The sequence below is a fragment of the Suncus etruscus genome, chromosome 5 (genome assembly GCF_024139225.1).
Source record: "Suncus etruscus isolate mSunEtr1 chromosome 5, mSunEtr1.pri.cur, whole genome shotgun sequence".
Classification (NCBI taxonomy): domain Eukaryota; kingdom Metazoa; phylum Chordata; class Mammalia; order Eulipotyphla; family Soricidae; genus Suncus; species Suncus etruscus.
The window spans coordinates 23,458,361-23,481,303 of NC_064852.1; the positions used below are offsets into that span (position 1 = coordinate 23,458,361).

General features: G+C 40.4%; 1 pseudogene; it reads left to right on the forward strand.

Annotated features, from left to right (window-relative positions):
* The first annotated feature begins 338 nt into the window (after nucleotides 1-338).
* LOC126009271 (5-azacytidine-induced protein 2-like) lies at nucleotides 339-1,781 on the forward strand (annotated as a pseudogene).
* The last annotated feature ends 21,162 nt before the right edge of the window (nucleotides 1,782-22,943 follow it).

The following is a 22,943-nucleotide window of genomic DNA, read 5'->3' on the forward strand; positions in this document are numbered from 1 at the left end:
TGAGTCACAATGACTAATTCCACAGATAGGTATAGAATACTGAAAGCGGGCGTGCGGCGCGCTCCGCCACTCGGGGCAGCTTCGCTTCCTCCGCCGGGCGCGTGCGCGCGTGGTCGGGGCAGGGGGTCCTCGCGGGGGGGGGGGCGGTGGAGGCGGAGCGCCCGGCCCGGCTCGCCTCGGCTCGGCTCCTCCCGGAAGCCGCCGACGGAACATGGGAACCCCCCCGCGGGGGCCCGGCCGGGGCAGCGGCGGCGGCGGCGGCGGCTTCGAGGAAACCGGAAGCCCGCGGTGACCCCCCGGCGACCCCGCCGGATCGCGCCCCAGGTGGACCCGGACGCGGCGGCCCGGGGCCTGCGCGGAGGCTGCCATGGATGTACTGGTAGAAGATGACATCTGCATTTTGAACCACGAAAAAGCCCACAGGAGAGAGACTCCAGTTTCAATATATTCAGGAGATGAGTCTGTGGCCTCCCATTTTGCTCTCGTCACTGCATATGAAGACATCAAGAAACGACTCAAAGATTCAGAAAAGGAAAATTCTTTCTTAAAGAAACGAGTAAGATTTTTGGAAGAAAAGGAGCTCGATTAGATGAAGAAATAAATTCTGTGGGGCGAGAACAAGTAAATAAGGCCTACCATGCCTATCGAGAAGTCTGTATTGATAGAGATAACTTGAAGAGCAAATTAGATAAAATGAATAAAGACAACTCTGAATCTTTGAAAGTATTGAATGAACAACTGCAGTCTAAAGAAGTAGAACTCCTCCAGCTAAGGACAGAAGTGGAAACTCAGCAGGTGATAAAGAATTTAAATCCACCTTCATCCAACTGGGAGGTGGAAAAGTTGAGCTGTGACCTGAAGATCCATGGTTTGGAACAGGAACTGGAACTCATGAGGAAAGAATGTAGTGATCTCAAAATGGAGCTACAAAATGCCAAACAAACGGATTCATCTAATGAAGACAGTCTAAAGAGCAGAGATCTTCAAAGAGCAAGCATTTCAAGTGATAATATGCAACATGCGTACTGGGAATTGAAGAAAGAAATGTCAAATTTACATCTGGTGTCTCAAGTACAAGCTGAACTACTAAGAAAATTGAAAATCCCAACTGCAATTAAGAAAGCCTGTACCTCAGAATGCATGGAAGACCTCGGGAAAGAGAGCACAAAACTGCACTTGGCAAATTTTACTGCAACATACAAAAGACATTCCCCTCTCTCACCAAATGCCAAAACTCTTTGTCATACCACATCTTCCCCTGTACAAGGAGATATAAAGGTTTTATCAGAGAAAGCAGTTCTCCAATCATGGACAGATAATGAGCGATCAATTACTCAGGATGGAACAAACATTCAGGAACACAACTCTTTGGGCAGAAACTCTCTGGAAGATAATTCTTGGGTATTCCCAAGTCCACCTAAATCAAGTGAGACAGCATTTGGAGAAACTAAAAATAAAACTTTGCCTTTACCCAACCTGCCACCAGTTCATTACTTGGATCAGCATAATCAGAACTATCTTTATAAAAACTAATTCTGAAGAGATTCATGATTTAGTCATGAGGATGTGCTATCTGCCAGACTGGATCTCCAGAAAGCATTAACAAACTGAAAGTGGGTTTTGATTACATTTGCAGAGTTCAGAAACATACATTTGCACATGCTATATGCCATATTATGTAACTGACTTCCAGTATGAAAGAGTGCCAGGCAGCTCTATACTGTGGCTAATTATCAGATGTCTTACTAATATGTTAATAAACTAATGGTGTTTCAAAAGGACAGTTCTACCTTTGATAATAGTTGGATAGTTTTATGTGTGTAAATGCTAAAATAACCAGGCTTTACAAATAATGGTCACTGGTATACCATAAAAATCATGCAAGTTGCATAAAAGAGTAAATGAAAATATGGATGGGTTATATTTTTGTTGACTTTACAATGCATAAAGATAAAAAATGATTAGATTCTTTGTTACTGTGTTTTAAAGTTTTACGGTTAAATTTTATTGGTGGAGGTTTTGAAGGGGAGGCAACACCTGGCAATGCTTAGGGCTTACTCCTGTCGGTGGTCAGGGGATGATATGGGATACTGGTAATTGAATTTGATTAGCCACATGCAAGGCTTGCTGGCACTAAGGTTTAATTTTGCGAAGAGTCATGCTCTACTAACTGAGCTAGCTTGGTGCTATTAAGGTAGTTTTAGATGTTTTTTTCCTAAATTCACAATTGATTAGCAGTATTAAGTTACTAATTTAGAATTTCAACTTAGATTCTAAAACTTGAAATAACCTGGTTGAAGCCAACTTTATCTGACGGAGTACTTCAGAAAAAGTGATAATGGCATAGTTGAAAACTAGGTGGTGGTATGTGGATATACTAATAGAATTTTAGAATCCACCCCATTAAAAGTAGAAAGCATTGTAAATGTCAGAGAGGTCAGACTCTTCTTATTCCTTCAGTGGTCCTTAATAAAAATCTAAAGATCTGTATAACTATATATTTTTTCTTCAAAGGTTCTGCAGCAGCTTGTCATGTAGAGCAGCTTATATTAACTTTGTCTTGAATGTAACATTCATTAAAATAGTTATTTTTAATTTGTCAACTTAGAAATTGAATTCTAGAAACCAGTGAAATGTTGTATTGATATAATACAATCATGAATTGTTCCTAGCTCGCTGACTTTTAATGGCCTATTTATAAATAAGGAAATAATAAGAATGATGTCACATGGAAATGTATCTACATTCTTTCAGGGTGGTAACATTAAGAATATTATTAATGTATTATTGACTCATATATCTTTTGCCTAAGATAGAGTTCTTTGTAGGAGGCCTTTATCCCTTTTGATAGACAGTTTCAAATATATTGAACTCAAAAGGGTATCTCATATCTCTTCTATATTAACTGAATAGCATACATACATAATGTTCACTGTTCACCAGATATATCTGTCTTTCTATTATCTTACTCACTTATTCAAGCTTGTCTATGATTAATGGAATTGGTGTCAGATGCTGGAATTTATTCTGACCAATGAACACAGCTTACTCAAGGGAGTACAGTCTTCTACCAAGTAATAGAACAAAACCTAATATGCATAAAACAAATACAAGACCCCAGGCTTTAGCTGAAGGAAGCAACTACCTGTGTAATAACAAAGCAGCAAAGACTATTTCTCATATGGCTGCATAGGTTGTATTATATCTAATCTAATATAACTTACTGGTTGCCTTTTAAAACCAAGGTTGGAATTTTTCTTGGAAAGAAATTGAGTCCTATAGAATAATAGCTTAATTAATGTTTTGAATAATATCAAGAAATTGTTCATTAAAATAAATTATTTTTGTTTGAAATTTATGTACATGTGAAATATTGTCCTTGCCTTGCCCTTTGTATTTCTTAAGGTCAGGGACCAGGGTTTTTTTTGTTGCTGTTAATTTGATTCATATAACTGACATTTTTCTTACCAGATCAACTTCTTTTGAATGAAAGGCTTTCCTCTTAAATAGTTGGGTGGTCATTACCATTAAAAAAATGCTAGTCAGTAGTTATGTTTGTGACCATTTAAAATACAGAATAAATGATGTATTATGTGTAAAAAAAAAAAAAAAAAAAAAAGAATACTGAAAGCATCAAGATCAAAAAGAGAGATTACATTCAAAGCAGAATCCTTAAGATTTACAGAAGAGTTGTCACAAGAAACCCTCAAGGCCAGAAGGCAGTGGTGGGATATAGTGACAGAACTCAACTAAATTAATACTTTGCCAAAAGTAATTCACCCAGCCAGACTTACATTTAGGTTTGAAAGAAGGATACACAACTTCATGGATAAACAATAGCTCAGAAACTTTACATACTTAAACACAGCCTTAAAAGTTGAACTGAAAGGTCTACTTTACGGCAAGACAGACCGACTGACACATCAAACTCTTATAAAAAAGATGAGACTAAATCCTATGACAATTATCTCTCTCAACATCAGTGCACAGTTAAGAGACACAGAATGGGGCCCGGAGAGATAGCACAGCGGTGTTTGCCTTGCAAGCAGTCGATCCAGGACCTAAGGTGGTTGCTTCGAATCCTGGTGTCCCATATGGTCCTCTGTGCCTGCCATGAGCTATTTCTGAGCAGATGGCCAGGAGTAACCCCTGAGCACCGCCAGGTGTGGCCCAAAAACCAAAAACCAAAAAAAAAAAAAAAAAAAGAAACAACAGAATGGTAAAATGGATCAAAAAGCTGAATTCAATGTTTTGCTACCTACAAGAAATTCATTTGAATAATCAGAACAAATATAGACTCAAAGCCAAAGTTTAAAAGTCAAGCAAACAACTCCCTTAAAAAAGCTATGGTGGCCATACTAATATCAGATGACACAGACATTGGACTTAAAAAAGTTATAAAGAGACAGAGATGGACATTTGTTAATAATCAATGCATATGTACAATAGGAAGAAGTCACACTTATAAACAAACATATACACACCCAATGAGGTACCAGAAAAATATTTAAAACAATTGTTGACAAATTTGAAGGAAGACATCAATTGCAATACAATAATAGTGGGAGACCTCAACATCACCCTGTCACTTCTTAATAGATCAACCAGGATGAAACCTAACAAGAATATACTGGCTCTGAAGGGAGAAATGGAAGAGAGTAGCTTAGTAGCTTAGTATATATATCCATCCCCAGAAAACTGGATACACATTCTTCTCCAATGCACATGGGTCATTCTCCAGGATAAACTACATGCTGGCCCATAAAACATATCTCCATAAAATCAAGAGAACAGAAATTATACGAACTACCTTCTCAGATATTAATACACTGAAATTAGAAGTGAATTAAAAACAAACACAGGGGGAAAACTTTAACTCCTGGAAATTAAACAGCTCACTACTGAAGAATCAGTAGACCAGAGATGAAATCAAAGAGGAAATCAAAAGATTCCTGGAAACAAATGGGAACAAAGACACAAATTATCAGAATTTGTGGGACACAGAAAAATAGGTACTAAAAGGAAATTTTATAGTTTTGCAAGCACTTATCAGGAAGAAAAAGAGGCCTACATAAATAACTTAATGAAGCAGCTTATAATATTGGAAAGTTTTCAACAAAATGAACCAAAAATAGGAAGGTGAGTGAAAATTTAAAAAATCCTAAAAACAATCTAAAAGATCAATGAAAGCAAGAGTTGGTTCTTTGAAAAAATAAACCAGATTGATAAACCACTAGAATAACTCACAAAGAAAGAGAGAGAGAAATGTAATAAATTGAATTAGAAATGAAAAGGGGGAGATTACTACAGAAACTACAGAACTCAAAGGGTGATCAGAGACTACTTTGAGAAACTCGAATACAAAACAAGAGAAACTGGGAGAAATGGATAAATTCTTGAACTCTTATAACCTCCCAAGGTTGAATCAAAATGATCTAGCATATCTGAACAGAACAGACATACTATTTCTTTCATGAACACTATTGAAGAAATTAAAATGGTTAAAATGGTAATCAAAAGTTTTCCCCAAAGCAAAACTCAGGCCCAGATGGAAGAACCGACTACCAATCCTTTTCAGCCTCTTCCACAGACCAATATCCAGTGAAGTCATGAAATTTGCCTATTCCTAGATGGACATGGAGACTATTATGCTGAGTAAAATAGAGGGAGAAAAATAGACATAGAGTAGTCTCACTCATCTGTGGGATTTTAGAAAAGTAAAAGATAGTCTGGTACTAATACTCAGAGACAATAGAGATGAGGGCCAAAGGACAAGCCCATGTTTTGAAGTTTGCCACAAAGAGTGGTGAGTGCATTTAGAGCAATGGTCCTCAAACTATGGCCCACGGACCACATATTGTATTTATTCCCATTTTGTTTCTTCACTTCTAAATAATATATATGCAGTTTGCATAGAAATTTGTTCATAATTTTTGTTTTTACTATAATCTGGCCCTCCAACAGTCTGAAGGACAGTGAACTGGCCCCTCCAACTACCATGGCAAGGATTGTGAGGAAGAGAGAGAAACATAATGCCTGTTCTGAAAGCATGCAGGGAATAGGAGAGAAGGGAAATGGGGGACATTGATAGTGGGAAAGCTGCACTGGTGAAGGGGGAGGGTGTACATTTTATGACTGAAACCCAGATAAGAACATGTTTGTAAGGGAATTCCTTTTTGAATGACCCCAATATTTACTGTGCCTGTGCAGGAGGGGAAAAAAAGGCAAAAAGCACAAAACATTTTAATTTTATTATTATTATTTATATACATATTTATTTATCTAGTATTTGTCGATTTCTCTGTTTTGGTATGGTTATTGAAGTTGTTGTTTCCATTTTTTATTTATTTTATTTTTCTTCTTTTTTCTTCTTCTTTTATGCGCTAAGACATGTTTTTCATCTCAAGACCATGGCTTTTATGTGGTGCTTATCTTTATTGTTGTGGTGCTCACTGGATATTTTATTTGACACTTCTTTTTCATACTGTTTTTCCCCTTCGTGTCTCAAACTAAGGATGAGAGCCTCTAGAAGGACTCCTCCCATTTTCGGTATATTTGACTTTTACCCCAGTTTATTACGTTTTTTTTCTTCAAACAAAACCACATAACTTGAATTATCTAGTCCCGCCTCCCAATTAGAGGGGGAAATAAAGGAGGTACCAAGACCAAATAGGTGTAAGATCACTAAGTAGTAAGCTAGGCACAGAGGGGACCATTCTAGCAGCCCCGGGGATGAGGAGGGATGATATGGGAGGCAGGACGGGAACAAAGGTGGAAGGAGGACAATTCGGTGATGGGAATTCCCCTGATTTTGTTAATATGTACCTAAAATATTATTGTCAATGATATGTAAGCTACAATGATTAAAATAAAAATTATATTAAAAAAAGAAGAAGAATAAAAGGAATTCATCCTTGCATGTACAGGGGACTTTTTGAAATGTCAAGGATCAAACCAAGGTCAGCCAACTGCAAAGCAAATGCCCTACCCACCCGATGTGCTATCACTCTAGCCCACCATATCTCTTCTTAATCAAATAACCAACTTAAACTCTAATTTGCTGTTTTTAGCTGCTGCCTCCATATTCCTGTTTCTTAAACTTCCCAGGATCCCTCTGTGCTCCCTTCTCATGCTTCCCAGTTGCCCAAACCTTCAGTGACTTTCGATAGTCCACTGTGACATTTCCTGAAGTACTGCATCTACTTTATGCTAATGAAAGCTTCCAGAGTTTTTCCAAGCACTTTCTGAACTTCCAAGGGCACAGTTGGAATGTCATGGCATTTTCCTCTATTTCTGAAGTTGTGCATGAAGCTTCTCAATGATTTAAAGGCAACAGGGACTCACATGCAATAAAGCTTTTTTTTTTTAAAGAAAGAAAAGAGCTTCAGTCATGTGTCACTCTACCCTTCCTGGGGCCCAGCTTCTATTCTTCAGGTCTCCTGGGACACAGGTTCTAGACGCATATCTCTATCCACCCATAGAGACACTAGAGACAGAAGGAAATGATGCTTTTTTTCCAGAACCTTTGTTCTTTTTAGAAACTTCCAGAACCTTCATTATTTTCAGAACCATCCATGATCTCTTAGCCTGCTTTTCTGGCAGTTCATTGCCATGTCCTGGCCACACAGTAGCTGGAACACTGGTATCTATGAGAGAGGAAAGACTGCTCCAGCTGGAAGGAAATGTATGCTTTCCCCTAAAGACATAGCAGGGGACAGGTCCTGAGCAGGGAGAGGAATCTGGGGACCCCCGTGACCTGCAGCGCCCCTATACAAACCTCTCTCTTCTCAGGCACTAGGCAGTTTCTCTTCTTTGCTTCTCCCAGTGCTTTTGCTTTGATTATACATTTGAGCTCTTTGATTACACTGTTGATCTCCTTGCCCATTTTCAAGTTGAAATGATTTTCCAGTTTTGTGGAATTTGGTTCATCTTAACTAGAGAGATCAGGGATGCTGTTTCAAGTCACAAACATCAAAACTGTTTTAGGATGAATGAGGTTGATGCAGTGACCTGAGATCCTGGTCAGTGTATGACAAGATTTTGAATGCTTCCTGTTCTCCAGCTCAGCACTGAAAACCCCTGGAGGCTCTTCCTGTTCTGGCCTCTCACTCTGCCCCAGGGAATCTGTGACCCTGCCAGAAGCCAGGGGCTGGCCAGACTTTTACTGTTCTCTGGGAAGCTCCTCATCCACAGAGAAGAGCCTGGTTCTGGTATACCTGAGTCCTCCACCAATTTCCCTTTATCTCCCCTTGGAAGCTCACCTGGGTGCCACTCCCGGGAAGGTGGCATCCTGGGAGATGGTGCAAAAAACTGGAAAGAGAGCCTTAGAAATAGGTAGAATTTTGGGTGAAACTCAGATGTCTCTTCTGTGAGCTCCAGGTTCCATAATTAGAATGTTGCCAATAAAAAGAACTTCAAGGCAGTGGTGGTGAGCTGTGGGCACACAGAGGTGGGCACGCAGAGGCAAAGGTGGCAGTTCAAGATACAGGCTTTATTCTCACCAAGATGCAGGCTGCACCCTCATTTTTCCTCCATCCCAAGATACAGGCTTTACTCTGGCCTTTCCTCCCTGCCTCCTATTCCCATATACACCCCACACACATTAATACACTATACACATTCACCCCCACAGCACACACCTACACACATTCATACAGCACATATATAATGCATATCTATGTACGCTATATTCATAAACATATACACCATATTCTCATGCATAATATATACATAATACCCACCTATACACACCACGCTCACAAATATTTATATGTTGTACACATGTATTCACACATACCAGATATGCCACGCATGTATTCACACAGCAAGTACAACACAACTCATGACATACATGGTCTGACATATTCACATAACACACACACATTCACATACATGGAGCACACAGGCACATAGCACACAGATACTCCCATACTGAACATACATACATCCTGCACACTGGCTAGTAAGCAGACTTCGCATACAATGCAATGACAAATGGGAGGAAGGACTCTAGTCATCACTTTTCTCTTTTTCCTGTTTCTTTTGTACAAGTCAAAAATGCCCCCAGGTCCACCCACTCCTCTATTCCCCACTGTCTGCTCTGTAAAAAAAAATCCTCTTTCCAAAGCTGACCTAATCTTACTTCCCTTACAAACAATGCTGTTTAGAATTGGCATGTGTGGGTTCCATTATTTTATTTCAGATAAAAGGCTGTGTTATTTCCACGCATACATTTTAGTGCATTTATCTAAACCCGCAGCAATTGAGGGACAGAGCTAACTGGGGCACAGAAACTTCTGGAACACTGACCCAAAAGGAGGAAGAAGAGAGAGTCATCTCCTGAACCTTACAACAGAACCTCTCAAAGAGTAGGAGCCAGTGTGTAGTCAGAAACTGGGTATTTCTTCTGGGTAGACTAGTGTGTGGGTGGTGCCACGTGGTGGTGGTGACTGGGAAGTCTATATATCTATCAAGACCTTAGGCGGGGGTGAAGATCAAGAGATCACTTGGATGGGGAGGTGGGGAGGAGGGAGATCTGGGAAATTGGTGGTGGGAATGTTGCACTGGTGAAGGGGGGTATTCTTTACATGACTAATCCTACAACTATAATCATGTTTGTAATCATGGTGTTTAAATAAAGATAATTATAAAAAAAAAAAAGAGATCACTTGGAGCAAGAGACCTTCCAGACATTCCTCACTCAGCACCTCTCCAGACAGCAAATATGCCAAAACCACCCCATGACTCTTAAGTGTCTCTTAGATGCAGAGATAAGATTTGTTACCTGGGCCCTGGAAAATCAATTTAATGCTCTAACTATAAAGGGGCGATAGATGGAAATAAATTCATAAATATAACTTGACCAGATTTAGTACTCTGCCTCCCTCTTGGAATAAGTTTGGGTTTCAGAGAAGACATTACTTCTTTCTATCGGAAAGAATTGGTTCTCAATTGACATTTGAAATAAATTATAAATAAGTGCCTTTATTTTAAAAATATGATTTCAAGAACCATAATTTAGCATGTCATAACTAGGAATGCAAAGCCAGTTGCCTGTTCCAGCATCCATCATGTTGGGATTAGAGATATACCCTGTACAATGACACTCCAGGCTGGGATCACAGTGTCATCTATCTATCTGATGACAGAGCAGGCTGGGATCACAATGATTATCTGTCATGAAGCTGCAAGATGACATAGCAGGTTGGGGTCTGCTATGGTCACACGGCATCAGTACCCCTTTGTTAGTTTCTCAAGAAAGTGCATCTGATTCTTCAGAGAATGCGCAAGCAGAGGTTTCAACCCAGGACATCTGGAGGACAAACCTGGGTTTCCTTTCTTGGAAGCTGAACTTGGACAGGAAGACAAAGGAGAACTGGCCTGGAGGGGGGAGGTTTGTCCAGGTGTTTTATTCAGGATGAGCTAAATGGGCCTGGATGTTCCAGACCTGGCAAACTAGTTTTCTTTGTTCTTACCCATCTGGTGTGAGTGTTCCTACCCTGGGGAGTGAAATGTTTTTCATAGTTCAGCTTCTGTTTAAATTGGAATTGGATGTGAGCCAGAACTAGACAGTAGGTAGGGCATTACCTTGCATGTAGCTGACTTTGCATCCCCTGAGCCCTCCAGGAGTGATCTCTGAGCCAGGAATAAGCCCTGGATACTGCTGGGTATGGCCTGAAATCCAAAATGAAAAAACTTAAATAAATTGAAATTGAATGTTTACTGTGAGGGATAAGGCTGTAGGGTGCCAGTTCTCACCTGTCCCTTCTGCCTTGAGGCCCATCACAGGGAGCTGTCTACCCTCTCAGTAGCTTAGCCAATGCCTAGTACCAGCCTCAGTCCAGGTTTCTTTATTTGGATGGAATAAGTATTCAGTCCAAGTAAGATTTCTGTGCATTTGGGGACAAGTATTTTGTGCTGACAAAAGAAGATCATCTAAATGCAGAACATGCTTCTCCCAGAAGACCCAGGTTTAGTCACCTGCACGAGGGCAAGTTTGCGCTAAAGTGGGGTCAAAGATCTACCTCCTATTCCAAGCATGAGGGGCCAGGCTTAGAATAAACAGATACTTCATGTGGCCAGGATTGGAGGTCCCCCATAGCTCATCTGACTCTTCACAAGCCACTCACCTCTTCTCACTCCAACCAGACCCTGTTCAGTTGGCTAAGAGCATTCAGCTGGGGGCAGAGGGCAAGAGAGCACAAGAACTGAGGGTGGCCAGGCAGTCTGTGATTAGGCACACGCTCCTGGGTGTGGAGATCTCATCAGAACAAAGCCTGTCCTTCATTCTGAATATAGACTCAGAGCAAGAAGGCTCAGGGTGGCTGAGAAAATTCAGCATCTACCAGCTATTGACTACAGTCTAGCTGTGCATAGACTAAGATGTTGAGCAGCCACCCTGCCAGGCAAAGGTGCCCCCAGTGCATCCAAATACCAAGACCAGGGAGAAAACATCAGCCATAGGTCACACAAGGATGATTTGGAGACAATGCAATGCACTTCCATAAAAGCCCAGATCTGTGTGAAGCATGGGCATTTGTGGGTATGAAGAGTTTGACATGCTTCACAAGGCTATGTAACTGCCACAAGACTGTAGGGGACAGGGGAGAACCTCACCCCATAAAAAGAGCTACTGAGGGCAGAAAGTTAGTACAGCATATAAGGTGCTTGCCTTGCATGTGGCCTACCAAGTTCAATTCCTGGCATCCCACATGGTCCCCTGAGCTTGCCAGGAGCGATTTGTGAGTACAGAGACAGGAAAAACCTATGAGCATTGCGGGGTGTGGCCTCATAACAATACAAAACAACAACAACAAAAAGCTGCTGGCCCAGATCATTTGAAAAACATCCTAAGGAAAGACCTATCTGTGACCTTGATATGGAGGCTGGAACTTTCTTTCAGGGTGAAAACTCCTCCTGGCTTCTCAGAGATGCTTAGCCCATCACACTGGTAGGTGAAGGATTGAGGGCCAGAGCAAATGGTGGGGTACCTCATCCCCTGGGTTTCTGGGGCTAGAAATGACCAAACAAAACTCTTCCTTCTTCAGGAGACAGACGTTCTTTGTGGAGGAAACCAATTGCCTTTGTAAACAGCTTCTGGGGGGCGTGGGTGGAAGCAAGCGTCTGCATGGCAACAATCGAGCTTTCATCTTTCCCAGCTCACAAGTACCCTGTGGTCTGGCAAGGGGCAAGTGGGATGAGAAAAAGGTGCAGGCAGCAGCACTACACCCCAAAATTTCATAGCAGTGTCAGCCCAGTAGGATGACAACAAATCTAATGGTAAAGTTGCATACATAGAATCTGACCAAGGAGACATTCTTGGCTTCCAGAAATCTTTTTTCCAATTATTCCTATGGCATCAAGAAAAGAATATAGCTTAACTATGAAAATGCAAAAAAAAATCATCTCTGAATTGTCACCAAGTACTATGAATTACATTGCAAACATCACATCTGTTGTTATTATAAAAATAAAGTAACTTCTGAATGAAAAGAAAATCCACCAAGTTCAGTGAACCTCACCAGTAACACAGAAGGCTCAACTAGTACCAACCATGGCCCTATAAATCCTTACACAGTGATTTTAGTAACACCATGAAGAGATAGAACAATCATTTCAACTGACTCAATGTTTATCGAAGTTATAATTCTATTTGCCTTTGTATTGTATCAAACAATATGAAATATATTTGTGCCTTCTAGGGACTATGCTAGGGTAGTGGGTAGGACACTGGAAATGGAAGGTCACATTGGTGGTGGTATTGGTGTTTGAATATTAGCACTTTATTATAACTTGATAAATCACAATACATTTTTTAAATAAGACATCAAGGAGGTGGACTCCCACTCTTTTCCCTGAGGGTAAATCTAGAGTCACTAGTATCTGCCTTATATGCCCCATTACAGCAAAAGGCTCAACTTTTCAAAGTTTCTGAGGCTACAAAATCCTCAGTCAATACCAGCTTCAAATAGTTAAGGGTGTGGAAAAAGATTCTCCATATGACTTTCAGTCTCAGATGCTGGATGGTATCTGTGAGCTGCTTAGCTTGAAGTCAAGAACCCCCACTGAAAATGAGGTGATGTCGGGGATTCAGGGCAGGATGAGGTGATCAAACCTTAGAATGTTGATTTATCTGTAAACTTATACCCTAGGGTCTGGGGTTTATTTATATTGATGTTTCCAAATGTTGAAAAGCCTGTCCTTGGGGGTAGAGGGTAGGAGTAATAAAAGCCTTGTCTATAGGTTTTGCTGATGACTGTGGTGTAAATCTCCCAGTTGAACTTAAGTTCAACATGCCCAGCGAACATTGAAGGAAGAGACAAATGTTTCCTTTCTAGAAAAGCCACTATGCATGATGGATTCTTGTCCTTTCCAGAGAAAATGTTCACTGTTGTGAACAGAAGCATATATGGTACTGGGGCCTGGAGCAGAGAGAGATACAGCAAGACCCACTCTCCCCTATCAGAAGGACAATTCTAGGGACCCCGAATCCTGGGCAGGTTCCCATTGACAGCTGTGAAACCCAACATATATACCCTGAGGCACCCTGCTTCTGAGTTTTACCTGCAGACCCCATGGACCACCATTGTCCTTTCAACCTGTAACTTGAACTGGCTCTTGGAATGGAGAAGTCTGAAGATAAGTATAGTGATATGACTTAGTTTATCCTCTCCCACAAGCATAGTTTTTCTTCTCTTCTTAGGATTCCAGAAAAAAAAATGGCTTTTGATAATAAAGAAAGTGAGACTTTCACATAGAAAAGGCTGCTGGGAGGCAATACGGGCTGGAATCAGCCTATTCTGAACTGGCAGAGGGCGAGGGGTGACTGTGAACCAGAGCAGTTTGCAGGAGACCATTGTTTATTCACAAGCTGCTGTTTCGGTTTGGTTTTCATTATAAGTACATAGATTGCCTCAGGGTACTGGTACCATAGAAATCAGGAAGCAGGGGTTGGTGGCCTTTTTACATTATTAGATGATAAGAAAACAATTGTCAGCCAAACTGTGCTTGCTAATAGGGCCAGCTTGTCTTCCATCCACAGGGACAATGGTTAAGTCCTCCAGGTCACTTTAAACCAAGCGTCTTTGACTTCCTACACTTTGCTTCACAAAAGTCCTTCAAATTGGATTTGGGGATGCCTCTTTCCCCCATCATGCAATTTACCCTAAGACTGGTTTCCAATGCTAAATTTTCATCTTACAACTTTGGGCCGCTAGAGAAGCTGGCAAGGGAGCAAGCCTGCATTATACATGAATGCAAATAATGGCTCCAAAAGAAAAGAGTTGCCTTTAATAATACAAGGTCGTATTGTACCTTTGGACAATAACAGTATGTTCCAGAAGGAGAGTCACAGTAGTTTGGTGTCTGTGCTTGTTAACATTCAAATGAATGGACACTTGCCCATATATCTGAACTGATGAATTTTCCAAAAGTAGAAAATCATCAAAAAAGGATCTCAGAGTGCCTAAAAGCCATTTATTTCAGGGAGATGGATGGAAGTAAGTGCTTATAAATACAGGCAGAGAGATGATGGAGCTTTTAATTAAAAAAGAATTTATATCTCCTTAGCCTATCTTTGCAAATATTGTTCATTTTTCACCATCCCACTTGCCCTTCTGGAAGATTTCTTGAGTAGCATTTAAGTAGCTGAATTAAAACCCAGCTTCATCTTCTGCAGGGGAATTGTTTATGGGATGCATTATTTCATTGGTCTTGACACTGATCTGTGATATTCGGGCTACAGAGGATAAGGTTCACATTGCCAAAACTTTGACAGCCACTCAGATCTTAGTTCTTAGAATTTGAAAGCATCTTAGGGTTCATGTCTAATAGCTTCCTGCTGTGAGGTCCAGAGCCAGCTCTGCCTACATGTGTGGTTGACAGGGCATGATTTCTTGTCACCCATCTTTGGAAAAAGGAAAGACACCTCTCAGGGAAAAAAAAATTTCCAATGCCAAGTATAAGCTCCTCAGCTTAGCAACTGATGTTCACTTCAGCAATGTGTTTCATATCCTTCAAACTAGTGACACTTAGTTACATCTATTTTAATGTCTTCACTTATTTACTCTTTTTATCATATGTTCTTTGATTTTAACCATGAAGGACATTCTCACAAGTTCAAATAATGTAGAAGTTGAAAAACTTTTAAGGGTAATGATAATGCTTTACTATTTTTTACTCTCATTCTTATTATATATCTACATAGACCCTTCTCAATAACTGGCAGTTTAATTGATCATTTATACATTTAATATGTTTTTCTGCGGTTTATAGCTGGGTTCATAAAACAAATCACAGAGACTATATCCTGGTGTCTTCTGGTAGGGAATATGTCTATGATTGCTTTATGTCATTTTATTTTTAAAAAGTTTTAAATCATTGGCAAATGCAGATATTTTAATACAAACATTTGATATCACACTATGTATATATATTTTGTCTCCTGACTTTCTTTCATAGAATTTTAATTTTTTAAAAAGGAGATATTTTTTTAGGAGAGGAGTAATAAATAATCTAGAAACATACGATCAGCTCATCCAAATTGAAAACTAAATTTAGCCTCTTGACAGCCAAGGAAATATTTTTTAAATGACAGGTTTTGCATTTCCCATTATGTGATAAGGGAAAACTATGGTCTTGCAAAGAAACATTTTTCTGACATTAAAATCTGTGTGAGATCCATGAAATGATTCCTACTGTCCCTCCAGGAGTGGAAGGCAATCAATCAGACACTGTCTCCAGCTGTGATTTTTGGGAAAGTGGAGGCATCTTCTGTTTGTGCTATCATTTGCCTCCTTCACAAAAGCCAAAAAGGGAAAAACTCAAGGCTGATAGAGAAAGTACTGTGGGTCCAGGGCAGGACATGGCAATGGGGAAGATGGGGGCTGTAAGACTTGCTACATCTACTTAGGCCAAGAGCACTGGAAAGCAGCTAAAAAGCAAGAGCAAATAGCACACCTGCAAGATCACACAACTGCTTCATCCTTGCAGACAGCCATGGCAGCAGGATTCCCTGACTAGCCCCAACATGGAAATAATTCGTACACAAGTGGCTCCTGACGGCATGCGGCCATCTCCAAAAATTTCCAGAACAGGTGAATCACAGAGACCATGGGGCTTCAGGCAGAGACACTGCTGACAATCAAGAATGAGATGTTTTGGAAGGAAGTAAATGCTTTGGAACTAGTTATTGATTAAGATATACAATGCTGTGCATGTATTCAATGCCACTAAACAGCTCGCTTTACAACAGGTCATTTTAGGGTTTGTAGATTGTGCTTCATTCTTTGCTTTTGTTTGTTTTTTTGACCACACCCAGTGGTGCTCCTGGCTCTGTGCTCAGAGAGCACTCCTGGTTGGGCTGGGGATAGAAATGGGATCACAACCAAAGCAAAGCAAACACTTTTCCTGCTGTATTATTGCTTTCATCTCAGCACTTCAATTTTTAACTTATTTTTAAAAATGAAAAAAATTGAATATTTATTTGTCTAATCCATGAGCATGAAATGTTTTTCCATTTCCTTTGGTCTTCTTTGATTTCTTTCTTAAGTTTTTGAGGGTTTTAGTGGTATAAATTTCTCCCTTCCTAGATTGGTTCCTAGGTACTTGATAATTTGGGGTACCATTTTAAATGAGAAAGTTTTTTTATCTTTCTCCTCTTAGTCTTTATTTGTATAAAAGAATGCAACAGTCTTTTATGTATTAACTTTATAGCCAGACACTTTGCTGTATTTGTTTATTGTTTCTAGAATCAATATTATCAAAATGACCATCTTACTTAAACTACTATATAATTCAATGCAATCCCTATCCAAATTCAGAAAACATTCTTCAAAGACTTAGAAAGATCAATTATAAAGTTTGTGTGGAACCAAAAAAGACCTAGGATAGCCAAATCCATATTGAAAAACAAGAAACTGGGAGGCATCTCATTACCTAACTTGAGGCTCTACTACAAAGCCATGGTGATCAAAACAGCATGGTATTGGAACAAAAAGAATCTTTCAAACCAATGAGTCAAAATAGAATATCCAGTGACAAATTATATATATATGGCCAATTACTCTGACAAAGGAGCCAAAAACTTGAAATGGAATAAAGATAGTCTCTTCATGAGGGCTGGTAGGTGCAGCTCATGACATGAAGCTCACCACATAGAGTGATGAGTGCAGTTAGAGAAATAACTACACTGAAAACTATCATAACAATGTGAATGAATGAGGGAAGTAGAAAGCCTGTCTCGAGTACAGGTGTGGGTGGGGTGGGGAGGAGGAAGATCTGGGAAATTGGTGGTGGGAATGTTGCACTGGTGAAGGGGGATGTTATTTACATGACTGCAATCATACAACTATAATCATATTTGTAATCATGATGTTTAAATAAAGATAATTTAAAAATAAAAAAATTAATTGAGACAAAAGTCATGATGAAATCAAAAAAAAAAAAAGATAGTCTCTTCAAAAAATGGTGTGAACATGGGGCCGGAGCAGTGACACAAGCAGTAAGGCATCTGCCTTGCCTGCACTAGCCTAGGATGGACCACAGTTTGATCCCCTGGCATCCTATATGGTCACCCAAGCCAGTAGCAATGTCTGAACTCAGCCAGGAGTAACCCCTGAGTGTCACCAGGTGTGGCCCAAAAACCAAAAAAAAAAAAAAAAAAAAAAAAGAAAGAAAGAAAGAAAAGAAAAGAAATGGTATGGGAACAATTGAATATCAACGTGAAAGAAATTAAAGATTGATCCATACCTCACACCTTTAACAAAAGACAATTTGGGGCTGGAGAGATAGCATGGAAGTAGGGTGTTTGCCTTGCATGCAGAAGGACAGTTGTTCAAATCCTGGCATCCCAAATGGTCCCCCGAGCCTGCCAGGAGTGATTTCTGAGTATAGAGCTAGGAGTAACTCCTGAGCACTGCTGGGTGTGACTCAAAACACCAAAACAAACAAACAAACAAACAAAGGACAATTCAGAGTGAACTAAAGACCATAAGATTATATCCAAACCTATAAAATTCATTGTGGAAAACATAGGCAGAACACTCCAAGACTTAGAACTTAGACTTAAACTTAGACTTAAAGAAGTCTGTGCTGATAGAATTCCAATAGCAAGGGCTATCAGATCAAATATGAATAAATGGGACTACATAAAACAAAAAGTGTATTGCAAAAGAAACAGGCTAAAATTAGAATACCACTAAAATTAGAAGATGAATCTTTACACTCACATCAGATAAATGTTTGGATATCTAGGATATACAAAGTACTCACAAAGGTTAACTCCACAAAATCTAAAAACCCCATTAAAAATGAGGAGAGGAAATGAATAGACACTTCTCTGAGGAAGACCGACAGATGACCAATAGGCATTGAAAAAATGCTCAACATCACTATCACTAGGTAAGTCCAAATCAAGACAACAAAAAGATATCATCTTACACCAATGAGGAAGGCACATATCAAAAATACTGGGAACAATCTCTGTTGGCAGGGATGTGGTAAGAAAGGAATTCTCATCCACTGCTGGTGGGAATGCTGCCTGGTCCAATCCCTATAGAAACAGTAATAGTAAAGTAAAAATTGAGCTGTCATATAGCCCAGCAATTTCTCTTTTGTGTATCCATTCCCAGGACAGAAAAACGTTCATCCAAAAGGATGTATGCACACCACTATTCATTGCAGCAGTTAATACAATAGCTAAAACTTGGAATTAACCTAGATGTCCAACAACAGATGAGTGGATCATTAAGATGTATACATATATATAATATGGAATACCATATAGCTATAAGGAATGATGCAATCATGCAATTTGCCTCAACACAGATGGAACTGGAAGATATTATGTTGCATAAAGTAAGCCTTAAAAAGGATAAATTAAGAATGATATATCACTTATATGTGGTATGTAGAATAACTGCATGAAAAAATGCAATGGTCTGAATGGGAGAGGTCTCTAACACTCTTGGCCCCAGAATATAGAGAAGGAAAGAAACTGAGAGAAGGAGGAGAAATACAAATAAGAAAAGATGGGGGCTAGAACCAAGTGGTCTCTGGTACAATGGTGGTGATTAAAAAAAAGGATAGAATTAAATATACAAGCCAAAGTTAACAACAATGAATAAAGAGACCCAAACTCTAATAATCTAAACTTTTAATGGGCCTGTTAGACTGGCAGTTGGGGGTCAAAAGGTGGTGATATGGAATACACTCTGGGAACATAGTGAAGGAATGTTGGTCCTGTTTCATTAAATGTCTGAAATCCAATTATGGGGCACTTTGTAAATCACAATGGTTTCAATAAAATAAAATAAAAATTTAAAAAATATAATAAAATTAGAAAATCAGAAGGAAGTAGAAAAACTCTGTGAGGAGAAACTGGATCCAATCCTGGCTTACCTAGGGCAGAAGAAACGGGATTTCAGATGAGTCAAGTCAGTTACATGCTATAAAAAAAAAAACAACCCATGTCAGGAAGAAGGCAGATCTAGGACTACCAGTCCCTGTGCCACAGCCACAAAAAATCCACACCACGGCTGGCTCATTTCTGTAGGATTCCAGAAAGATCCAGGCAAGTCATAAGCTGAAAAATGCCATTCCCATGCAGTTGAGAAATATTAACAGTGATCTTAAACTAAAGAATGATACCCCCACCCCTTGCCCACTTTTCAGCTTGATAAATGCAAACTGGTAATAAACAATAGAAATGTGGCTACAAGTTGCAGGAGGCTTATAAATGGGATGTGACACTTCTAAATAGACCCCAAGACTATGAAGAAGGCATGCCAGAAGTTAGTGTATATCTTGAAATAAGAATGAAAATAAATTGAGAGGTTTTAGCTGCCAAGTGTTGGAAGGGAAATTTTTTTACATCAAACATCTATATCAGGAAAGAAAAAATATGTCTCTGAGAAATAAGGAAAAGAGCAAATTAAACACCATGCAAGAATAAAAAATAACATTAACAACAGAAATCTATGAGCTTGAGAACAAAATGCAGTGGAGAAACTCAATGCGAACAAAAAATTAATATTTTAAATGGTCATGGGTCATCTGACTAGGAAGAGTCAGAGGCAATTTGGGGTGGGAGGAGGGGAACAGAGGATAGGACTGTGTCAAACTATAGCCCAAACCTGAAGTTTTCAGATCAAAGTTTTAAACAAAAGTAAAAGAAAAGATATCTCAGCAGCCTGGAGAATTTGGCTGGGGGGGGAGGGCATTTCTCTCACAGAACCAATCTCAGATGTCAGAGGCCAATGGATTTGGGGGTACAGGGGCTCAGCCCCTCCCAGGTCCAGTGTCTATGGGATGTTAAATATGGCAAGGATGAAGACTGTGGTGGAGAGCTGTGCTGTCTCTCAGCCACACATTCTGCTAATAAGGTTGCATTTCAGTTCCTGCCAGGACCCCATGGACACAGAGACAGGTGACAAACAGGGCATTGCAAAGGGGGACTTAACAAGACTAAGAAGGGCAATGAAAGAAGAGGGTACTGGAAAGAGGAACATGTCCTGGACTTGGACAATGAATGGACACCAGGCTTCTCCCTTGAGCTGACTGCCATGACACCACACACAGGTGAGAGCAAAGGTGAGGGGTTGGCTGTCAACACACAAGGGATTGTCAAATAATTTCTTCAACTGAAGTTCCACTTGTCTTGTCTCACGGGTGTGGGGAGGGGATTGTAGAAAGCTGGAACCAAGTATCAATGGATAATCACCAATGTGATTGCAGAATTAAAATATAAGTGTGGGGTTTCCAAACCTGAGGGTGCATTGCTTCACCTGGGGTACACTGGAGGAACCTCTTTCCAGCCTCACTCAGGCCTTCCTGTGCAGAATCTTTTGAGGTCCTTGAGTCAGGGTGGTTAAATGTGGCTGTGAATTGTCATCTCATTCAAGTGTGTGGGATTTGCTCTGGAGCTGCCTTCCATGGTTCCATGCATGGGCATTAAAAGTTGGTCCCTCCCTGTGAAGCACTGAATTCAGTGACATGCAGATGGGCACCCCTGGATTCCCCAGGAAACTGAGAGATAAGCCCTTATCTACTGTTGAGTCTTTCCTGGTACCCCTGTCTCCTCTTGGTATTTAAGCTCATGGGGGAGATACTGTTCTTGGCATTGGCTTCTCTGTAGGTAAAGCAGAGATGGCTTTTGGGATTATTCTTGAAACCACAGAGCTGCATCTAGCATTGCCTCAGCCTGACCCATCTCTTATCTTTCATTCATGTTCCCTGAAAGCTGTGAAGTCCTCACCCCCGCCCCAGTGCCAAGTCCATTCTAAGTCAGGATGGTTCTTGGGCTGATTTCTCAGGTGATCTTTGTCAGGAGTAGCTTCATCCCTGGGCTGAGTCTCCCCGCCTCTTCCTTGCCTGCTATCTGCTTTTTCTCGCCTTCTCATCTCCCTTCATTTCCTCCTTGGCCCTACCTGGCAGCTGTGGTTCCTTTGCTCTGCACTGCTTTGGTTTCCTGCAATGCGAACTGAGCTTTTTCTCAGGATGACAGTTCCTTCTTTCTCAGATTGAGCTGTTTTCCAAGACTTCTCTATTTCATGATGGAGGCAATGCAGGAGCCATGACTTCTGGGCCTGCCCAGAGAGCTGAGGGCAGGCACATGGGTTGAGCTTCTGGAACCCAAAATGTGTGAATCCAGAACAGGTTCATGCGTCTGTCCCATGTCTCTGCTCCACTATAGTTGACAACCCTTATTTCTGGGTGATACTTCTCTGAGATTTTTAGCCAAACTGGGCTGATTGTCAGTGTCCCCGCCTGCATCAGTAGCCTCAAATGGGCTAGAACTTTCCAGAAGGTTCCATTTGTTCCATGTCATTAATTAGTGTGATCAGGACTCTGTTCTCTTCTGCCTGCCTGAAAGTGGGGAAGCAGCTCCAAGAGTTTCTGGGGGCAAGATGCCGTCTGAAAAATAGTGGTAGTTGGGGAAGGAAGCATGAGCTACCTTGGTTGGTCCCTGTGTGTAAAGTGTTCAGCAAGGAGGTTAATAATCATAGGAAAGCAATCTGGTATGCAGCAAGCTCAGAAAATATTTTTCATGGTAGGATAGACAGGAAGTCTACTATAAAACAAGGAACAAAAGAATTAGTCTAATAGAAAAATGGCTCGTGTATAAAAAAGAAAGCTCACATAAAAGAAATTCAACAACCTTCTGAGAAATTCTGAGAAATTCAACAACCTTCTGAAAAATTCAAATTAAATCTAGGAGTTTATATTTCACCTCCTAAAAGCCAGCTGCACTCAAGAGACTGGTAGAAAGCTTTTCTTTGCATTTTACTGATGGGAGCATGAAATATAGCAACCTCTTAAAAGCATCGTCCAGAGCACCTCTTAATGTGTCTAAGATTTATTCTCATGACTCAATTCTTCTTTTTGTTTTTGGGCCACACCAGGTAGTGTCAGGGTTACTCTTGGTTCCGGGCTCCAGGGTCATTCCTGGCAGTGCCTAGGGGAGCATATAGGATGCCAGGGATAAACATGCAAAGCAAATATCCTCACAGTCCTATAGCTCAGACCCTCAATTCTTCATTTTTGATGAAATTCACTAATTCCCTGTACTCACAGGCATAAGAAGTGTAGGCCAGGCCACTTTCTGATTGGAGAATTCTTGGAGCTACTTAGTCATTGGATGCCTCAGTTTCCTCATCCACACGAGGAGAGAATAGGCAAATTAGTTTTGCAGGATTACTGTGAAAAGTCGGTGAATTTGAGAACTTTCAGCTGCTACTCTGATCATCTCTGCCAAAAGTCTGAGCCTCTGCTTTTTTTATTCGATCTTATTCGATCAAAGGCAGGATGCAGTTGGCCTTTAATATTCAATCATTACCAGTCAGGAAAATATTCTGACACAGTAGTAATGATCCAGCCCTTCTTCCCTCAGGATTGAAGGTTGAGGCTGGTTTTATCTGCCATCACATGCAAAGCTATGGAGAATT